Source organism: Rana temporaria, chromosome 4, assembly GCF_905171775.1.
Source record: "Rana temporaria chromosome 4, aRanTem1.1, whole genome shotgun sequence".
Lineage (NCBI taxonomy): Eukaryota > Metazoa > Chordata > Amphibia > Anura > Ranidae > Rana > Rana temporaria.
This window is the reverse complement of record NC_053492.1, coordinates 35,135,622-35,158,158: the sequence shown is the minus strand read 5'-3', so window position 1 is coordinate 35,158,158 and position 22,537 is coordinate 35,135,622. Positions and strand designations below refer to the sequence as shown.

At 37.6% G+C, this 22,537-nt stretch overlaps 1 long non-coding RNA gene across 1 annotated transcript; it reads left to right on the top strand.

The window, feature by feature from the left end:
• Positions 1-1,647: 1,647 nt before the first annotated feature.
• Positions 1,648-21,505, top strand: LOC120936114. Its single transcript, XR_005748591.1, has 2 exons — positions 1,648-6,510; positions 6,971-21,505. It is a non-coding gene; the product is annotated as an uncharacterized LOC120936114 (long non-coding RNA).
• The last annotated feature ends 1,032 nt before the right edge of the window (positions 21,506-22,537 follow it).

The following is a 22,537-nucleotide window of genomic DNA, read 5'->3' as shown; positions in this document are numbered from 1 at the left end:
TAAACCAGCTATTTTTTTTTATATTTTAAATTAAACCAGCTATGCCAGTGTAGAATTGTTTATTGTAACTTATCTGGGAATAGCTTACACCTCTACTGAGAAACTTGGGGCGGGGGTCTTTCCATTGTAACTGCGCATTGAAGATGGCCGCTGAGGAGAGCTATGTGGGCGGGTGAGTCACTGTGTGATGCACTGCAGGAAATGACTCGTATGCCTTGGCTCCTCCCTTGTTCTGCTTCATGGCGACCATCTTTTACTGCCCAGTTATTAAACCAGCTACGCCAGTGTAGAATTGTTTATTGTAACTTATCTGGGAATAGCTTACACCTCTACTGAGAAACTTGGGGGAGCTTTCCATTGTAACTGCGCATTGAAGATGGCCGCTGAGGAGAGCTATGTGGGCGGGTGAGTCACTGTGTGACGCACTGCAGGGAATGACTCGTATGCCCTGGCTCCTCCCTCATTCCTCTCCATTGCGGCCATCTTGGCTCCTCCCTTGTTCTCTATGGCGGCCATCTTTATTGCCCTGTTATTTACCAGCTACGCCAGTGTAGAATTGTTTATTATAACTTATCTGGGAATAGCTTACACCTCTACTGAGAAACTTGGGGCGGGGGTCTTTTCATTGTAACTGCGCATTGAAGATGGCTGCCGAGGAGAGCTATGTGGGCGGGTGAGTCACTGTGTGTGACGCACTGCAGGGAATGACTCGTATGCCCTGGCTCCTCCCTCATTCCTCTCCATGGCGGCCATCTTTACTGCTCAGTTATTCAACCAGCTACGCCCTACCAATGTACAATAGTGTATTGCAACTTTTCTGGGAATAGTTTTTTTTTGGGGTGAAAGTAATGGCTTTTTTTTTATTATTATATATTTTTTCTGCTCAATTTTTTTTATTATTGAAAAGGATGGTTCAGCTTTACTGCAAAACTGCCTATGCAGGAAAGGGACATCTATAGGTAAAAACTGCAGCTCTGACTAAGGTTGAAGAATACCCTTGCTATAGATTTGGTTGCATACCTTTTTATGAGGGCTGTTTCTAAGGGCTTCTTCCCTCCACCATCACAGTAGTGGGCTCTCCAATGCTGAACTCACTGATCTGATGCAGTATCTATGTGAGGGGGTTTGATTCAGAGAAAGGGCTACTGTGATGGTGGATGTGAGCATTGCTGACTAGGCCTCATGTGGCTATGCCATGGGGGCATTTTAGTCAGGTTTCGTGAGGTATGTAAAAGACCTATAGCGCAAGGGTTTTCCTTTTTAAGGTCCTTTTCACACTTGTGCGACTTCGGACATCAGCCCCATGTCAAGTCGTTGACCATGATTCCCTGTGTAAAACATTCATATCTGTGCGACTTCAAAGTGTAGTCCCTGTACGTCTTTGGTCTGATTTGATGTGAGTTGAGGTGCGTAGACCTCAGGTTTACGAAGGGTTATCATTAAATCGTGCGACTTTTTAGTTCCGGCAATGTGAAAGGAACCTTAGAGCCGCAGTTTTAATCTACAAACATCCCTTACCTGCATAGGTTTTTTTTTTGTCAAGGTAAACTGTTTTTTTTTTTTAGTGAGAGGGCTGGTACAGGACTGTAATTGGGGTGGGGGGGGTGTACATTTCAATAACGGCACGGTACTTTGGTAGGACTGGAACATTCGGTCGGCCTTATACACGGCTGACCGAATGTTCCAGTTTTACCATAGTACCGGGCTGTTATTGAAATCGGTTGTTTACATTTCTAGAAGCTTCTATCTGCCTCTCGGGCATTAACGGGGTAGCCCCTGTACAGATAAACGCCTTTCTTTGTAACTGCGCAGTAAAGATGGCGCTGAGAAGTATGTGGGCGGAGCTAGGTGGGTGCATCAATTCGTATAAGACGATGCAATGCTGTAACTCATCCACCATTGCTCCTCCCACATTCCTTCCTCGGCGGCCATCTTTATTGCGCAGTTAATAAACCAGCTATGCCCTACCAGCGTAGAATAGCTTATTGTAGCTATCTTGCAAACGCTTTTCTGGGGTGAAACTAGTTTTTTAGTATTAATCTACAGTTTTAGTTTACAAAAATTATAGAAATATTAGCAATAGCAAATTAGAGTCTCAGACCAGTAGATAGCTCATGTTGGCGATAACGCGTTGCAGGATATTAAAGACTGGAATAGCTGTGCATGGCAGTTGGCATCTGTTTGTTGTTTATAAAGCGACACTAAACTTTTTGTTTATAAAGCGACACTAAACTTTTTCTTTTAATTTTTTTTATTCCACCTTAGAAGTACCATGGCTTTAATTTTTTAGCTTGGCTTCACTAGTGCCGTCTAATCAGGTTTGTAGTTTTTTGCTTTATTATTCAGGTTGTGTATTTTATTTCAACATTTTTAAAACTGCTTTCCTTTATATTGTAAAGCACTGGGTAGATGTACAGTTACAATTTAAGGGGGGTTTGGAGGGCTCTGCTCAGAAGAGCTTACAATCTAATAGGGTCGGACAAAAGGTAAAAGCTGGGGGGGGCGAGCTGATGGAGAAAAATAAAAGCTCAGTAGTTGGGTGGAGTTGGGATAGGAGTCCCTGAAGAGATGTTTGAGGGTCACTTCACACTGACTCGTGCTAAGATGTCTGTCCACTTAGTCATTTTTAATGCGCAGTGATGTCAGTTTAGACATTTCAGCACAATAGGAATGGTGTGAATAGGACACTGGAAATTATTTTTCAGCCGTGTTTTACAGCTGCACTGATGTGAATTGGCCCCCCAGGGATCATCTAAAGATGGCCTGAGTAGGTGCATGATATTTTAGTAGAAAGGGGAGGATGGGTCTTGTACACAACTTTGTCAAATACAATCAGAATGCATTTTAAATGCGTTTTCCATGTGTTAGCGTTGAAGTCTGTGGCTGTGCTGTCCCTTTTTTCAAATATCACACAGCACCATATTGCTTTGATGTGAATGCTGTCATCCATAATGGAAATCCTATGTATGGTACCCAGACAAAGAAAAATGACCCTAGTGTAAATGGGGGGGCTTGAAGGCTTTTTTATTTTTCAAACTTTTGTTTGTCCCTATCTGCTGATGTAATGCAAGTTGGCGTAGGGCAGGCTATGCCAGGATTTCTGGTCACTTGAATGCCTCTATGCGTATTACAATACCCATAGAGCGGAGGGTCTAGCTGTATAATCATCTTGTGGAAGGCCAGCAAAGGGTGGCTACATTAACGTATTGCTGGGCATTCTCTTGCAAACACAAGCTTTTCTTTCTGGAATTCTAACGGAAAAGAGAAGAGGCAGTCTTGCATTTAAACATATTGGATCACATTTTTATCAAGAAGTTTAGTGTCATTTAAAGAAGCTGGTTACTATGCACAGCTACTGCTGTTTTTATGAATTCCCTCTGTACCGCTTTATTTAAGTTTGCCTTTTGTAATACACAATTAATCTTCGTATTTTACTAAAGGGGTAGGTGGTGCTTGGAATGGACTTCCAGCAGAGGTAGTCGGTTAACAGTAAATGGCATCAAACCTTAATCTATTCTAGAAAAAAACTTAAACATGTATGGATAGATAAAAGCGGACACTGCTTGGGTTCTTTATTACTGCATTATATTTCCATGTGGGATGTACATGAAAAGCTATGCCCAGAATCTATAGCAGTTGGTAAAATGGTGAATTTATACCACAGCGTACATTATTTAAGCAGTCTGTGAATGCACTATTCTTATTCAGGAGCGCTAAGATGGCCGATCATGTGTCATGCTTGCTTGGAAGAACTATTGTTTGTTGAATCAATGTACCTATGGACTTGTGCAAAAAGGACTATTCCATCATAAAGGACTGATCATGTGAAAGATCTACAGCATGAAGTTGTGGAGACCAACTTGCGTTTTGACCAAACGTGGCATGATGAGGATCCAACAGCTGTGTAACCCGGTTCATTTTTTTTTTTTTTTTTTTAAGGAAGTCTCTAATTTGTATTTTTTATCCTGTAGTTAACATCCTTTTAAAATGTTTATCACCATTTCTAAATTATCTAGTGATAACAGGATTCCTACTGGGGGGGAGTTGTGTAATATTTTTTTTTTAATCTCTTTCCTAGGTTTATGTTCATAATTGTAACTCATTCCACCCTAGACCTCCACCTTACACCAGACACCCTTGTTGCAAGTTGTTCTGGAGTCTGGTAACATGCAAATATTTGTATGTTTATTCCTATCAGCTTAGAGCTTCTTATACTTCATATCACATCCTGGGGAAGATACCGCATCCTTAGGTGGCCAGGTGCAGCGTTTTGGTAAGCAAGAGAGCGATCCCAGAGTTTTTGGGTGTCAAGAAATAGCCAAGCATTCTCTATCTGGTAAGAATACTTTAATGGAGTGTCTCCCCCTCAAATGAAAAAGCAACATCCAAATATAAACTACCCACTATACACAAAGTATCTAATCTAGAATCTCAGTGTAAGTCCTTATGGATTTTTCCATTCAATATTATGTTGAACTATATTTTTGGAAGTCTTGTAAATTCTACATAGCAACTCCAGTTCAAATGCAGGACTGGTAACCCATTAGTCTCAATGTTCCTGCAGGAAGTTAAACTCATGGATGCTATGCCAATAAGAACTGCCCTTAAATGTGGTATATTTATACCTTGGGTATTAAGCTCACTATGCTAGATGGTTATATTACCTGTAGACTTTCCAGTTCAACAAATGGTATCGTTAACTTGGCATTACTTTATTTGCCCTAGTTTACTTGTACTGTTACCATCCACTAGTTAACCAGTCCCTTTAAGCTCCCAAATTCAGCCAAAACACGAGCACAGTATATGTATAAAGTTGCCATTGTGACAAGTTTGGATTTTCTTTCTAGGCATTTTATCTGTGTGGTTTTCTGGTGACTCTTCAGAAAATTGCTTTAAGAGGTTTTCAAGTAAGATCTTTCCTTGCTGTTTTTGTAATTTGTAACCCATGTGATTCATAATTTTTGCCATTTTATGTGATTGTACAAATACTTTTTTCTGAATTAAAATTTTTACAGATGAATGTCTTGTTTCAACATCTTTGTTAAAGGTCATGTGCAATGTGCTCAGAGCTGTTTGTCAGACATTGAAGTGGGCCGGACAAAAACTGCAGTATTCCAGAACCCCCAGAGTACTTTATTCTGCAAAGGTTATGTTAAGTACAGTGTTGGTTACATTTCTAATAACAAACTTCTCGTCAAAACGGTGAACCTTGCTTTTGTGGACAGGCTTTCCTCCGAATATTATATTTCCTCTGAGTGAGGATGTTTACTTGTGAAAACTTCTGGTTTAATTTTGTAGGGCAGGTTACTCAGTCTCAAGGAGAAGAAAACAAGGGTATTATCAGCTTCTCTGGCAGATGAGTACTAAAACGTCAACCACAAGTCTGCATGTTCAATGGACACCAACAACCACACCATCAGTTATAAGTATTGCTGAAATTTTACATCAAATCATAGTGGGCCACTTTCATCAAAATAAGTAAATGTGAAGCGAGCTTAAAGGGTCTACTTTTTTGCTTACTGGTGGGCTTAGAGCCCCTGTCAAATTAACTATTATGCAGGTTTTTTGTTTTTGTTTTTTTAGAAACTTTTCCTATTTCAGGGACCACCTTTTCACAAAAGTGAAAAACTGATAATGTTTAAATGGGGAGGGGGTGTACTTAGTGTTTAGGGCCCTATTGTGTTCCCAGAACAGGAAGTGACAGAATCCTTTAAGCAGTGCCAAACAGAAAACCTACGTTTTTTACTTCTAATGTTTCTCCACCCTATCAAAAATTGCCTTAAGCAATTCCTCTGTAGTTGCTCCCATTTAAGTCCCCAAAACATTGGGTTTTATATGTAATGCTCTAACATTGTGGCCTTTTTGTTTACGTATAACAAGCCTGCAGACAAAATTCATGCCTTTGTTTTTTCCTCCCCATTCCCGTTCTCTACTTGGTCCTAAAAGCGGAGTCTTGCCCCAACTGTGGCCCGTTCTGCCCAGGCGAGAGCTTTTCACATAGGAAAGAACTTATTACATCGCAGAAATGGTATGGCTCGACTTTAGGTAGTGGTAAAGGTATGGCCAGGGGAATGGATCATGCAAATGATTTACTGCATGTACATACAAAAGTGTGCTTATTCAAATCAAAAGCATGCCATTTTGTACAAAAACTTGCTGCTATTCTGTTCTGCAAGGTTTTTATGCATATCAGGGGCACTGCTCAGCTTAACAACCTGAGTAATGCCCCAAGACTGGCATCTATAGGGGGAGTTTTATGGTTTTTCCATACAAATATTAAAAACTGCTTTCATTTTTGCTACTCTAGAAAAAAATCTGCCTGCTGTGGTACACTGTGTGGTCTTGGCAGGATTTCAATCGCCCCCTGAGCGACAACAATTTAGGCTAAGTCAATGCGTTCCTCTGCTCTCCAAGGCACAGGCGATCTAGAACAGGCTGAAGAATCCAGGTATCAAGTTGTGTACGAGTAACGAACATAACTGTCTCAAAGAATGTCTGCAAACAGTTGAGGTAATTTGTGTAAATACTTTATATCTTGGGTCTTTCATCCTCTGGAGCATTCAAAGCAAACTCACTGAGCTTGTGGTATAATTAGTGTTGGTTGTAATATTCTGAACAGAATCAATTCTTCACCCCTGAGTGAATTAAATGATTCCGTAAATCAAATCACACTGCCTCAAAGGCAATTCAACATATTAATAATCTATACAATGTATCTGGATGAAACCTTTAACTTTGTTGTGGATCTTGTACTTATTATCCTGATGTAGTAGTTCATGACCAGACACTGTAAGATGGGGGTGGGGGGAACACGTGGCATGAAAAATGGTTTTTAGTTTGGGTGGTGGTGGATGGTGGGAAATAACACCTGGTATATAAAAATAATTTTAGTTTGGGAATTGGGTAGGTAACACAAATACTCTTCTGGTTTTGTAATGAAAAATAAAAATACCTTTTTACTTGCTATTAGTAATCCCATCCCTGCCCTCTGGGGTTGCGTGAGGGGAGAAGCTGCTTGAGGATTTCGCTGACCTTACTGAAGCAAGATGGACCCAGTCTTGGCAGTTTGATCAGATCAGCTGTCAGGAAACCAACAGCGTCACTGGATGGATCACCACTTCCTGTCCATCAGAGGCGATAACGCTCCTGCAGTATTGGGGGCTGCTGGCCTAGTGGTGTCGCCTGAAACTGGCAAGATCAACAGGTAAATCAACACTGACACCACTATAAAAAAAATGCTCAATTACGCTCAAGGCAACACAAACATACAAACTTCTAGTATTTTTTTGGTTTATTGCACAAATTCAGACACTGTGAAGTGTCGTCCACTTTCATTGTCGCCTCTATTTTCATGTTTGCAGTGTCCAAAATAAGACTGCGCCATCCAGTATGTACTGAGCTGTGCCAACTGGCCAGTGCCTGTCAACTGACCCGGTTGGACCCCCATTCCTCAGCAATGCTAAGTTTGTTGGAGGAACGCTTTCCTGCCAAGAAAAGGGTATTTAGAGCATTTCAAAGTGAAAATCCAGTAAATTAATATGGTGCTACAAGACTATAAAGAAAACAACAAGGTGTGGTGTAAATTCAGAATCAGTAAGTACTCTAATGGTTTCTAAACTGCATGTAAACACGAAAGTATTGACCTAATTAATATACTTGGCTTTTTGACAAACTGATGTGTTCTGTCAAGTAAGCACAGTCCAGCCACCAGCACATGTTGGGCACTTAATCTTGCAGCCATTAAGGATAAGTGCTACAAACCACTGTGTTAACACTTTACTAATTGGGGATGTAATTCCAGACATCCTTTCTCCATGTTACTGGGCAAAGCTGACACCAGTGAGGGGAGTGCATGGTCATGGAGGCTGATTATACCTTTACCTCCCATGTAATCATCTACTTCTATTGTTGTCAAATGAAACCTATGCCCCCAATCATTCCTAGACAGCAACTTTTCTAAATCCAAGTAAAATAGAATTTGCTTTTGTTGTGGACAGCATTTTGATGGGGAACTTTTTTTAATGCATGTTTTGGGATTTTCTACTGTATTGCCTACTGTTGCAAGCAATGTAACTAGGCAGTTCAGCCTAATGCTTAGTCAGTCTACTCTTTACATTTCAGTTTACCCAAAGTGATGATACTTCTAAGTAGCCTTCCTGCTGGGTTGCTTGAGGTGGAAAACATGGCAAACAAGATTTCCAGTTTGTTCATGAAAAGTCCAATGTATGTAAGTACCTCCAAAGTAGGAGGAAAACCCCATCAAAGCCAGATTACACTATATAACCACTTCTGTATGCCATATTACTTATTATGCTGTATGGAGGGATGTGGGTGCAAAGTGCATGGATACATTGTAGCGGGTTATAGTGCTAGAGCCTTTCCTGCTGCTACAACTGTCCATAGTAAGAGAAAATGATGCAGGCTCAGCAGAGGAAGTGCTAACTTGTCAATGTACAGATTAGTATGTGGCTAAACATTCAAGAATCTTGACTATAAACAGGCTTCTTTATCCCTGAATAGGCTAATGAGTGTATAGATTTGATGCCATGTCAGCATGTGGCTAAAGTTTCTGGCATCATAAGCTGGTTTCCTGTGGCATATGCACTTGGACAGTACTCTACCTAAAGTGGAACTGCACATCATCTGAGCACTGCAAAATATATTCATTTTTAATAGATGGTTATTTCCCCCTCCGTCCATGTTTTCTCTCTATTTTGTTGAGATATCATATTGGGGGGGGGCCCCCCCAGTATTTCTGGCTGTGGCCATCTTGAGTTAAGGGCAGATCATTTAGGCTTCACACAGCGTGTGAATCTTGGAAGAAAGAGACATGGGTTAGAGTTGTAATAAGGTAACCCCAATGTACAGCATGCATATGAGAGATCTCGTGATAGTAAGTGGGAAGTCCCATCTTTGCTCTTTTGTGCAAATTTATGAAAACACTAGAAGGGAAGGTTGTCTAAAATTGTGTTCATTGAGGAAAAATTATATCACTTTGTAAATTTATACACACGACAAAGGGTCTCATTTGTGTGAAACCTTAATTTTTATTTTATTTTGTCTACAAAAACCATGAAATATTTCTGAAATGAAAATTGGGTACAAATGTCTATAAATATGGATATGCTCATCAAACCGGATGCTTAGTTTGTAAAATAACTGACTAAAAAAAAGGCTGAATTTCACAAAAAAAAAAGCATGTATGTGTTGGAAGGCTCATTTGCATGGAACTGGATTGTGTTGGATTGTCCAGTCCTTAAAACTTAACTTCCTTCACATAGCCCTGCTTGGCAGCAGAGAAGACTTTTTTTTTTTTTTTTTTTTTTCTTGCTCTGCTCTTTCCTCCTTTGCAGCAGCACAACTAATTCACTCCTTGGGCTGCCGTCTCCTGCACAGGCTGAGCTCTGCTCTACTGGGACTGCACAAGGATGAGAGCAGGTCTGATTTAGTCAGACAACACATGTAAGGTTGTATTAATGAATATGGTGCTGCGTTCTGAAATCACAAGTTTTTGATTATGTTTTTAACCACTGTGAAATATGACACGAAACCATGCATAAAAGTTAGTGCGTGATTGGATCAGGTACAAAACTACCATACCTAAAAACGTAGCACACTCCAGACAGCAGTCTGCAACAACGCCTAAAGGATGCAGCACTTCATTGGCCAAATGGCTGTAAAAATTATTCGCTCACAAAAAGGTCAAGGTTCTTTTTACCAGATGAAAACACTTGTTCTGTTTGGGGGGAGAGCAGTTGTTAATGCATAGAGGGGCATGTTGTGCTTTATTACAGCATGACTGCTACAAGGGTGCTTTTATCCAAAGATATTGCTCAAAATGACAATCATAAATGTTCTAAAACCTTTGCTATGCTTCTGATTGGAAGAGCAGAGGATGTTCAGTGGTTTTGAGATGGTAGTCTAATTACATCAATGATTTACACCACAGTAGATGGCTTTCAGCCAGTTGTGTCACACATGACTGTTAGGGGGTTTATTTCATGTGTTTTAGAAACCTGCAATACCATTATAAACGACAAGAACTCATCCACCCGTGTCAAACTATACAAGAATTCGTCCATCTGAAAAATGTAAGTGGAACTACAAAAACCCAAAACCTCGAGATATAAAAGTGTGGTATTAACAAATTTCCTTAAAAAAACCTTGCATTAAAAAACGATTTCATTGTTAAATGAGCCTTCATTAACTCATTAAAAGATTTCCTTCAATATACTTCTATGTGTACATTGAGATGGTTAAACCCTTTGACAAGTCATTGCAAATAAAAAGAATGTTGGTGGGTGTAGGAAAGCTTGCATCTGGTCTGCATTGTCTACCTTTAAATTTTTGTTTAATAAAAATTATATATTGGTGATAAATGGACCACACGCTAATACACTGGCACATGGCACAGATGTTTTATAAATACAGTTGTTGAGGTTCAGCCATAACATTTCCTAATAACTCCTAACAGCTTGCGGCAGATGAATTATTCATGCAATCTCAAGTCCCTGCAGAAGACTTGAAGCCGGTAAACTCTGTAGTTCTATGCTGTCAAAGGAAACTACAGTACGTTTCTATTGTATCTTTAGGTTATTCTACAGCTACCATAAAGACGCAGTGACATTTGGAGACCATTTCATGAATGATGGTGCTTTGCTTAGAATTACAGGTGATCTGTATTTGATTCTATAATCAGTTTATTTTAATTTTTTATTTTAAATCTTCATTATTTTACCATACTTTTTAAGTTAGTTGAGATTACCTATATTGTCTAATGTGACGATCTTTTGGTGGTGCTAATTATCTTTTGTATATCTTTCCATTTTCCAGACCTAAGGGACGTTTTTGAAGCCCCTTCGGTGTCTGCCCTTATTTTTATCTCCTAGTAGTGCACCATTTTGGTCACTGGTATAAAAAATATTTCCTTAACAACTGAAATTATTTCTAGGTGGGGAAGTGCTACTCATGTACTACATCTACTGTTTGGATGTCTTTCAGAGATGTTTTTCCAGCAATTTTGGGGAGCTGTAAGAAATTCTGGCCCGGTTTGTGGTTTTCAGAATGCATAGGGAAACATCTCAGCCACAGTGAAACACAACTGTGGGATGAGGAATGGACAAGACATAAATGCGCGAATAATTTGGGGGCTGTTTTTGGAATGTTCTTATTTCTCAACAGTACCTAGCCACTATCAAGATGGCTTATCCATGGAGAATCTCGGTACCTCTGCAGAAGCATTTTGAAGCTTGGACAGTTCCCATGTATTTTGGATGTTCTGTCTCCTTTTCCCTGTTTTTTTTTTTTAGACCTTAGAAACCTTCCTGGTGCCCTTCCAGTATGTCCATTATCGGCATTCTATTTTCTCTTCTGTATGATGAGTTAGTCACAATTTCCTTGACTTGTGGTGGCAAATTAATACATTTTGGGTGGGAAAAGCAGACTTGTTTTCTGGATTACTTGAAGATATCGCAACTAGCAAAAGTTCCTGAAAGATAAGTCAAACATCTCTTGTTCTTCAGCTTAGGTATTCTGATTCTGATTCCAATTTATCTCAATGTTTTTCATCGTGTGCTGGGAAACATGAGGTGAAAAATGGAGCACAACAGCAGGTTTTTTTTTTCTTTGTATGGATTTTTATAGTTTATGGCTGATAGCAAGATGGGTTATCGGAAAAGCACATCACCCCTGCAGAAGACTTGTGAAGCTTGCAGTCTCCACTCTTTTGTAAGACCCACAGAAGATAAACAGTATATATGCATGGTTAGTGTCAACAATTCGTCATTCACATACAGCTGACCAAATACCATTATAATGATCTGTGGATTCCTACATTGTAGTTGATCAGGAGGTAATTTCTTTTAAATTCCTATTCCAGCATCTCATTTTGTGGCTTTGTACAATTGATCAGATGGCTGATTTTTCTTTTCCCTGTTGGTCCTGACATTTCTTTTATTTTTTACTACCCATGTTTGTTTTCCCAAATATTTATTTATTTTTTATCTTGGGATGCTCAGTTTCTGTCCAGTTTTTTTTGTTTTTTTTCCCAACCTTATTTATCTTTCAGACTTTAGAACCATGCTTGGAAGTCATTTCAGAATATTATCCACCACTATTTCATATTTTCCAATGCACCCTTTCTCACTGGGATAACCATTAGCATTGTCTTGACAAGAGGTGGGGAAATCAAATAATTTTTGGGTGGGAAAAGGATAGTTTACTTTTGAATTTATTTTGCAGATGTCTTTAAATATGCACTTTTTTCTGAGACAAGTTGGGGGACTCCTTTTTTGGTGAGTTTGAAATTATCCTGTCCCCCTTTTTATCTGCGCCTTTAGAATGCATTGGGGAGCTTTTGAGGAGATTAATGGAAGACACATGGGATCCAAGTACAATGGTAGATGCTGTGTTTTTGAATGGTTATATGGTGGGTGGATGGGATATCTTTCTGAATTGCTTCAACAGATCTTGGCCGATGGATGGATATATTGTGGATGGATATAATATTGTGACAATCTTGCCACCTCTGCAGAAGACTTCTGAAGCTTGGAAAGTCATCTTGTACTATATATAGGTTTGGCCAAGGCATTACAAAAATATATTTGTATGGCTAATGTCAACAATTCATTATTTCCAGCTACAAGGATCGCATAGGGATTACCTGTGAGGGCCACCGTGTAATTGCATAGGAGCTACTTTGATCATATATATAGGCCTGGTCAGATTTTTTTTTTTTTTCTTTCTAACCTTTTTTATAGGTCTTGCCGTTTTTCATTTTATCAAAGATAAAGAAGTTCAGTTTGCCTGAACTGTCTGATATGATATTCCTGTGCTTGTTCCTGCCCCCCCATCCTCCTACTTTTTTAGGTGTTCAAAAACTCCTTAAAGCTTTATGTCCATATTTTAGAGTTTTTTCTCTTCTCTAAAATGTACGTTTGGGATATACATTTTATTTTTGGGTGGGAAAGATTTCAGATGTTTATGTACACTAGCAGAAATTCCTGAAAGACACATTGGAAACTTGCTTGTTCTTTAGCTTGGGTCAACGCACTGTTGCCAGGCATTTTGGTCCCCTTTTTTATTTATTTTTTCAGAATGCGTCCGGCAGCAATCAATGACAAGTGGAGCACACATAATAAGCAGAAGTGCAATGGCAGATGCTTTATAGAGAATCCCCTATGTATCTTGCATGTACAAACAAGTCAAACGGCTTCCTCGTATAACAGATACTTCCGGCTGCAACCGGAAGTGACTTTCACCCGGCTTCTCCCTATGCATTGCGTCACCGCTCGTGTGAGTTTTTATACATTTTTAATCGTTGGTGTGACTAGACCCGTAGGTTTGAGGTCAGAGGCTTGGCACACAGTTTGCGTGGATGGTGAAGCATGATTAAAGAAATTGCCTATATGGGTCTGCATTGTGTTTGAGCACTTTATGGACTTTTTTTTTGTATTTGCTTCTTTATGATCTTAATACTGAGTGAGGAGTTTTTTTGCACTGAGCATTTTGCTATTGATCACTGTTGGCTACATTTTATACATTGTAGATTTATTCAATTGCATGTTTCTATTGAAGAAAATTTGCACTTTATCAGTCTATATTGTCTGAAGTGGTGGTGATTTCCGTCTACCCTATTTGTGCCCTTTTTTTTCACCTTGCATCTTTATTCAGACATTTGAAACATTCTTGGGGCCTTCCAGTGTGTCCTCCCTTTATCATAAACCTCTCCTGCAATATATCATCTTAATAAAGTTCCCTTGGATAAATATTACCTTGACATGTGATGGCAAATGATCTCTGGATGTCAAAAGGACAGTATGCATTTTGGATGTCTTCACTAGGAGTTTCCTGGAAGTCTAGTTAGAAATTGGTTTGACCTTCACTTTCCGTTCAAGCTGCCAGGTATTCTCTACTTTTTCTCCGTGTTTTTCAGAATGCTTTTAGAAGCTTTTGAACTGCAATGAAGCTCAACTGAGAGGAGGAATATACAACATACAAGTACAATGACAGATGGTTTATGGAGTATTAAATGAGTTGTCATTTTGGGGGCTGTTAGAATATTTTTATTGATTGCTCTCAACACTACATGGCAATACAAGATGGCTTATACATGAAAATCTCATAACCCCTTAAGAAGCTTGAAGAGTCCCAATATAATCTTTGAATGTGAGATGTATTTGTTTCCCCTCCATGCAGGGGCCTTGTTCCTATTTTACTATGTTTATAGACATTGGAAACCTTCACAAAGCACCTTCAGTATGCCCATCTTTGTAAAGATGCCCCCCCCTTCAGATCTTTCTACCAGCAAATGTTCCTGAAAGATCGCTTTGAGAACTTTTTTGTTCTTTGGGTTTGGTGAGTTGCTAGATATCCTGGTAGTGTTTTTTTTTTTTTGTTTTTTTTTAGTATATTTCAGGATGTAATGGAAAGCATGAGATGGAATGAAAATGCGTTAGAGAGAAGTCCTATGTAGTTTTGATTTACAACTGAGCAGGTAGATGTTTTTTTTCCTTTAATCCTTCAGCCATGCTGTTTATAGCGGTTAATTTTTGCCTATATTGCCTGAAGTGATATTGATCTTTAGGATGTCCGATTTTTGTATTTTTTTTTCTCCATTTTTAGACTTCAGTATTATTCCTGGAGCCCCCTTCAGGATATTTGCCATTTTTTATCTCCTGAAATGCACTTAGATCACTGCTCTAAACCTTATTGCCTTGACAAGTGATGGCAGCTGAAAGTACATTCATGACCTTATTTCTTCGGATTTCTTCATTATTGGACGTTTCAGATTACCCATTTGGGAGCTGGTTTGTTTTATTACATTGTAGTTTCCCGGTATGCTTGTCCCCCTTTTTCTGAATATTTTTCACAATGCATTCTGAAAAACACCAACTGCAATAGATAAAGAACTGAAATGAAGAACTGACAGCACGCAGAAGACTGCAAGTACAATGGCAGATGCTTTACGGAATGGTTCCGTTTTAAAAGGATTGTCATTTGAATGTTGGGGTATTTTTTGTGATTGCTTTCAACAGATCCCTCCCTGTCCAATAGGAAGATGCATTTTCTCAGCACCACAATAGTGAAAACCTCGATATTCCTGCAGAAGACTTCTGAGGCTCGGACAGTTAATGTTTCTGTAATGGCATGTAATGAAAACTTTAGCATATTAAGAAGTTTAGTGCAATGGATTACATGCATTTTTAAAATTGCATAGTTTTATTTTACCCATGATGTATACAGAAGATCAATTGTGTCCGATTTAATAATATGATGTTTCTGTGCATGTTCGCTTTTTTTTTTTTTTCTTTCCCCATCTTGCCTCTTTTTGTTTTTCTTTCCCCATCTTGCCTCTTTTTGTAGGTGTTAAACAAACAAACCATCTTCAAACCCTCCCAATTTGTCCACCGTTATTGTAAGGATTTCTTGTGGGATATACTTCCACACTTCCCAGAGATTGTAAATGAAAAACATTTGGGAAAAGGGGCAGTCTTGGATTTCATCAGATATCTCTACTGGCAGTACTTCCTGAAAGGCACTTTTTTTTCTTTGAGTTGCTAGATATTCTGGTCCACTTTTTCAGAATGCGTCGGAAAGCATGAGATAGGGAATGCAACACTCGTAACATGCAAGTACAATGATCGATGCTTTGTAGAGCAGTCCTATGTAATTTTTGCAACTCATCAGGTAGATGGTTTTTCTTTTCAAAGCTTATCCTGCTTTTCTTAATGCCTCAGCCATGCGGTTTATAACAGTCAATGTCGTCTAAAGTGTTTATCTGGTTTTTGTCTGCATTTTTTTTTTTTTTCTACCTTGCATTTTCAGAATCTTTCCTGGAGCCCCTTCTGTATGATCCACCATTATCTATAAAATGTTTTATCTTCTGACACGCACCTCCTTATATTTTCACTTTTTATTATAAAAAAATACCTTGACAAGTTGATGGCAAAAGAAAGCACCTGCAGGAGGGAAAAGACAGACTTGTTTGAATTTCTTTCACAGATGTCTTCGCTACTAGAAAATTCAGATAAATCAGTTGGGAGTTGGTTTGTTCAGGTGCATTGCAGTTTCCAGGTATTACATTTTGTTCCCCTCAGTGTTTTCAGAATGCATTGTGAAGTTTTTCAGAATGCATTGTGAAGTGTTTTTAGCAACAGTAAAAAAAAAAAGTGCAAGTACACTGGCAGATGCTATATGAAGTGGCCCGGATGAAAGATTTGTTTGGGAGTTTTTGGGATATTTTTCTGAATTGATTTAAACAGATTCTTTAAGGATCGGAAGACAGATTATCCGTGAATCCCAGCACCCCTGTAGAAGAGTTTTGAGGCTCGGACAATCTCCATATATCTGTAAATCCAGCATTTAATTGATGAACTTATTTTATATATGATTATAGTTGCCATTTTAGCATATCAATATTTCTTTTATTATGACTATAATCAGATGTTTTTTAATAAATTGATCTTGCCTCCTTTTTGTTTTATCCATGATGCACTATACAGAGGTTAAGTTTGTCTTTTTTTAATGATTTGATATGTCCTATTTCTGTGTCTGCCTTTTTTTTTCTTCCCTCCCCATCTTTTGTTGGTTGTTAGAATGTCCATTATTTGTAAGGATTTTTATTTTGTCTACATTGAGATACTAAAACATTTCCTAGACTTTTGATGGCAAATGAAATTTAGATTTTGGGTAGAAAGACAGGTTGTGTTTTTTGGGGTTTTTCAGATATCTCTACTATAGCAGCTGTTCCTAAAAACTCATACTGGGAAGTTTCTTGTTACCAGGCATTGTCCACATTTTCAGAATACTTTATTAATCCAAAAGGTAAATTACTACAAACGTGAGATGAGAAATTAAGCCTATAGTACAATGGCAGATGTTATAGAGAATTATATGCAGTTTTTTCAAATGTAGATGTTTTACTGTTCTAACATGGCCCTGTCTTTTCTTGATGCTTTAACCGTGCTTTTTATAGCAGTTTAGTTTGCCAATATTGTCTTTTGATGTCCTATTTTTATTTCTATGCTTCCAACCCTCATCTTTTTTTTCAGTTTAGAAACTAATTTAAACCCCCTCCAGTATATCCACCATTACTTCAATATTTCTCCAACATGTGATGGATGAAATGATGATCTGGGTGGGAAAGAACAGTTTCTTTTGTTTTTTTTTTCTTTTGGATTTTTTACAGATCGTTTAAATGTCAGATACTCCTGAAAACCACAAACTTTTTTGTTCTGCTTTGGTAACTGTACACGTATTCTGGTACACTTTTTCTCACTGTTTTTTAGAATGCGTTGGAAAGCATGAGATGAAAAACCGAGCACATGTGAAGTACAGTAGCTATAAGGAAAATAAACCGAGCACACATGTTAAGTACAATGGCTATAGGAAGATCAACTGATGTTTTTTTTTTTTTTTTCTTTTCTTCTCCACTTTGGATTGTTCCTGCTTTTTCCAGATGTTTGTTACAGTGCTTTTTTATTTTTTGCCATTGTCCTGCCATTTATAGCAGTTTATTTTGCCTATATTGTCTGAAGTGAAGATTAATCTTCAGATGTCCAATTGGTGTATGTGTCTGCCTTTTTTCCACCTTACTTATTTTTCAGACTTGAAAACATTCCTGAATCGCCCCTTCCATATGTCCAAATTATAAAAACCTTTAAAGCATCCTGCTGTAATGCACCTTTTTATATGGTTGCCCTGGATAAATATTACATTTATGTGATGACAAATGAGTACCTTCAGGAGGGAAAAGATCGTCTGTTTCGGTTTTCAATTTCTTCACAGATGCCTTCACTAGTAGAAGTTTCAGACATTTGCAGTGAGTTTCCAGGTATTCCATCCCCCTTTTCTCAGTATTTATCAATTGCCTGGTGAAGTATTGTAACAGCGGTAACATATAACAAACACAAAGATTGCAAGTACAACAGCAGATGGTTTATGGAATGGCCCTGAATGAATTGTCATTTTGGGAGTTGGGAAATTTTCTGCATTGATTTCAACAGATTCTTTCTGATCGTAAGATGGATTTTCTGTGAAAATTGCAGTCCCCCTGCAGAAGACTTCTGATGCTAGGACAGTTTGCATGGTTGGTGCCAACAATTCTTTCACATAAAGCTACCCCGATGGCAGTTATCACCTGTTATTACCAAAGTGTAATTGAAGAGGAGGTACTTTGTATATAATTATAGTTTACTTTTTAGCAAATCAATATGTAGTTAACCTTTCTTGATGTTTCATGGTGCTTATAGCAGTTTCATTTACCCTTTATTGTCTGATGTAATGACTATCTTAATGTCCGATTTGTGTCGATGTATTTTTTTTTTTTTTTCCACCTTCATTTTTTTTTCTCCAGATTTTAGAAACCTTCCTGGAGCCCTTCAGTATGTCCACCACAATCAAGATCTTTTCTAATCTCGTAATGCACCTTTTATATTGTTCCTTGAGATTTTTAACTTGACAAGTGATGGAGGGAAAATGTTTTTGAATTTCTTTGCAATGTCTTCACTAGTGGAGGTTTCAGATAAACCATTTGGGAACTGGTTTGTTCAGTTGCAGTGAGTTTCCAGGTACTCTGTTCCCCTTGTTTTTTCTCATGTTTTTTTTCCAGGTTAGTAAAAACAGTAAAACTGAGATGAAAACCTGCCAACAGTCTGCAAGTATGAATTTTTTTAATAACTTGTCCGGGTAGTTTTTGGGATATTTTCTGGATTGATTTCAACAGATACTTGATCGGAAGACTGTCCAAGAAATTCTCAACATTCCTGCAGAAGACTTCTGAGGCTCGGGACTATCTCCATATCCACCTCTTAAATTTTCACTGATTTAATAAAAATTATTTTGACAAGTTGATGGCAAATGAGAGAACCTGCAGGAGGGATAAAGACAGTCTTGTTTGAATTTATTTTACAGATGTCTTCGCTACTAGAAAATTGAGAGAAACAATTTGGGAGTTGGTTCAGCTGCATTGCAGTTTCCAGGTATTCCATATTTTCCCCTCTGTGTTTTTCAGAATGCATTGTAAAGTGTTTTTTTAGCTACAGTTAAAAAAAACTGAGAAGAATTGACATCACAGACTGAAAGCACACTGGCAGATGATTTATGGAGTGGCCCCGCTGAAAGAATTGTTTGGGAGTTTTTGGGATATTTTTCTGGTTGCTTTCAACAGATTCTTGAGGATTGGAAGACAATTATCCGTGAATCTCGGCACCCCTGTAAAAGACTTCTGAGGCTCGGACAATCTCCATGTTTCTGTAATTCCAACATTTAATTGATAAACTTACTTTATATATAATTATAGTTGCCATTTTAGCATGTCAATATGTAGTTTAGAATGACTAATCAAATGGATGTTTTTAATTAGTCTTGCCTTTTCATTTTGTTTTATCCATGATGCTCTATACAGAAGTTGTTTGTCTTAATGATTTGATATGTCCTAGTTCTGTGTCTTGGTTTTGGAGTATTTTAAGGATTTTCTTTTCGCTTTTGTCTACATTGGGATATACTTCAACATTTCCTAGACTTTTAATGGCACATGAAATTAGATTTTGGGTAGAAAAGGACAGGTCGTCTTTTGTATTTCTTCAGATACCTCTGCTATAGTGGGAATTCCTGAAAAACTCATACTGTGAAGTTTCTTCGGTGAGTTGCCATGTATTGTTCACATTTTCAGAATATTTTAATAATCCAAAAGGGAAATTAATACAAACGTGAGATTAGAAATGACGGATATGTAGTACAATGGCAGATGCTATATAGAAGTTCTATGTCAATTTTTTCAATTAATGTTTTACTTTTCTAACATTGTCCTGTGTGTTTTTTTTTTTTTTTTTTTTTATGCTTTTAAACGTGCTGTTTATAGCAGTTTAGTTTGTCTATATTGTCAGAATTGGTGATAGTCTTTGGATGTCCTATTTCGTTTCTATGCCTTACTTCTATTTCAGAGTTTAGAAACACATTGAAACCCCCTCCGGTATATCCACCATTATCGTAAAATGTTTGATCTCCAGCAACATATCTGTATATTCTCTTGGATAAGCATTGTTAATGTATTGGCAAGTGAAACTGATATCTGGGTGGGGAAAGGACGGTCTGCTTTTTGGATTTCTTTACAGATGTCTTTACTAGTGGAAGTTGCTAGATGACAAGTTGGGACTCCTGATTTGTTTGAGTAAGTTTCCAGGTATTCTGTCCCTTTTTTGTTTTTTCTTGTCTTACTCAGTATTTTTCAGAATGCCTTGTGAAGTATTTGAGACATAATCAATGACATGAGGCGTTAAGCACAACAGATGGTTTATGGGACTAACACTGTTTAATGAATGGTCATTTGGAGGTTGTTGGGATGCTTTTCTGAATTGATTTCAACAGATTCTTGATTGTAAAATTGTCTGTAAAAAAAAAAAAAAAAACCTCAGCACCCCTGCTAAAGACTTGAGGTTCAGTCATCAGATTTCTGTAATGGCTCTATAATGGTAATTGATGTGTTAGGTTAAAAATGGTTAAATAGTAACTATATCAATCTATAGTTTAGAATGAATAAACCAATGGATGTTTTTCCTTTTTTTAAATTGGCCCTGCCCTTTCTTTGTGTTAGCCATGATGTGTATAGATGAATTAAGTTTCCCTGTATTTGATTTCATAACTATGACTATAATGGTCCTATTGTAGTGTTTAGTTTAAAAAAAAAATTTAAATAGGCAATCAAACTTGACTCACCCTCAATATTCCAATATTGTGTACGATTTTTTTCTTTTTACTCCTGTAAACATTGATCCATCAATATTTCCCCAATGTGTGATAGATGAAATGATGATCTGGGTGGGAAAGAACATTTTTTTTTTTTCTTTGGATTTCTTTTACAGATGTCTTAAATTGCAGATGTTCCAAAAAAAAACCCCACATAAGAACCTTTTTGTTCTGCTTTGGTAAGTGTACATGTATTCTGGTACACTTTTTCTCAGTGTTTTTCAGAATGCGTTGGAAAGCAGGAGATGAAAAACCAAGCACACGTAAAGTACTAAAGCTATAAGAAGAACTGATCAGGTAGATTTATTCATTTTTTATTTGGATTACTTCTACTTTTTCCAGATGTTTGTCATACTGTTTTATAGCAGTTCAGTTTGCCTATATTGTCAGAAGTGATGGCGACTTAGCATTTTCTATTTTTGTCTATGCATTTTTTTTTTTTCACCTTTTTTCAGACTTGGAAACCTTCCTGGAGTCCCTTCCGTATGTTCACATTATACACATTATTATCTGCTGTAATGCGCCTAAATTTCCCTGTGTAAATATTACCTCGACAAGTGATAGGAAATGCAAGTTCTTTTTGGAGGGAAAAAGACAGTCTGCTTTTATTTTTTCAGATGTCTTCGCTGGTAGAGGTTTCAAATAGACCAACATTTGGGAACCAATTTGTTCTGTTGCAGTGAGTTTCGAGGTATTCTATACTTTTTTTTTTTTTGTTTTTTTTCTGTGTTTTTCAGAATATACTGTAGTTTTTTAAAAACGTAGAAAAACTGACAACACACAAAACCGCAAGTATGACGGCTGATGTTTTATGGAATGGCCATATTGAATAGATTGTCATTTGAGAGTTGGGATATTTTTCTGGATTGATTTCAAAAGATTCTTGACGATCGTAAAATGGATGATCTGTGAAAATCTCATCACCCCTGCAAAAGACCTCTGAGGCTTAGACCATCTCCATATTTCTTTAATTCCAGTATGTAATTGATGAGAAACCTACTTTGTATATAATTGCCATTTTAGCATATCAATATGTCATTTAGTACTACGGATTACATGGATGTTTTTTTTTTTTTTCTTACAAAATGTCTTGCCTTTTTAATTATGTTTTGAGAATATCAACTTTGTGTTGTCTGGGTTGATTTTATGGTGTTCTGTTTTTTTCCTATCTTTCTTCATTTGTGGGTGTTAGCGAATGTCTTCAGGCCCTCTCAATATATGTCCATTATTGTAAGGATTTTCTGTTTTGCTCTTGTACATTAGGAAATGTTGAAGTATTTCTGACTTGATGGCAAATGAAATTAGTTTTGGGTGTTCTTATTTGACATTGCTTTACAGATAGCTCTACGAGCAAATGTACCTCAAAAGCACTGGGATATTTTCTGTTCTTCAGCTTTGAGTTGCCAGGTATTGTCTCCCTCCTTTCTCCAGTGTTCTTCAGAATGTGTTTTAAAACATGAGATGAGAAATGAAGCATATGTAGAGCACACGTACATTAACAAATGCTATACTGGGAAGTTTCTGTGTAAAATTTTTCAATAAATCTGGAAGATGTTTTACTTTTTAACCATGGTCCTGCATTTTTATAATACTTTAGCCATGCTATATTTATAGCAGTTAATTTTGCCTATAATGTCTGAAGTGAAGATAAGCTTCAGATGTCCTATTTGTGTCTGCTTTTTTCCACCTTACTTATTTTTCAGACTTGAAAACATTCCTGAAGCCCCTTTCATATGTGCAAATTATAAAACTTTACTGCATCCTGCTGTAATGCACCTTTTTATATTGTTTC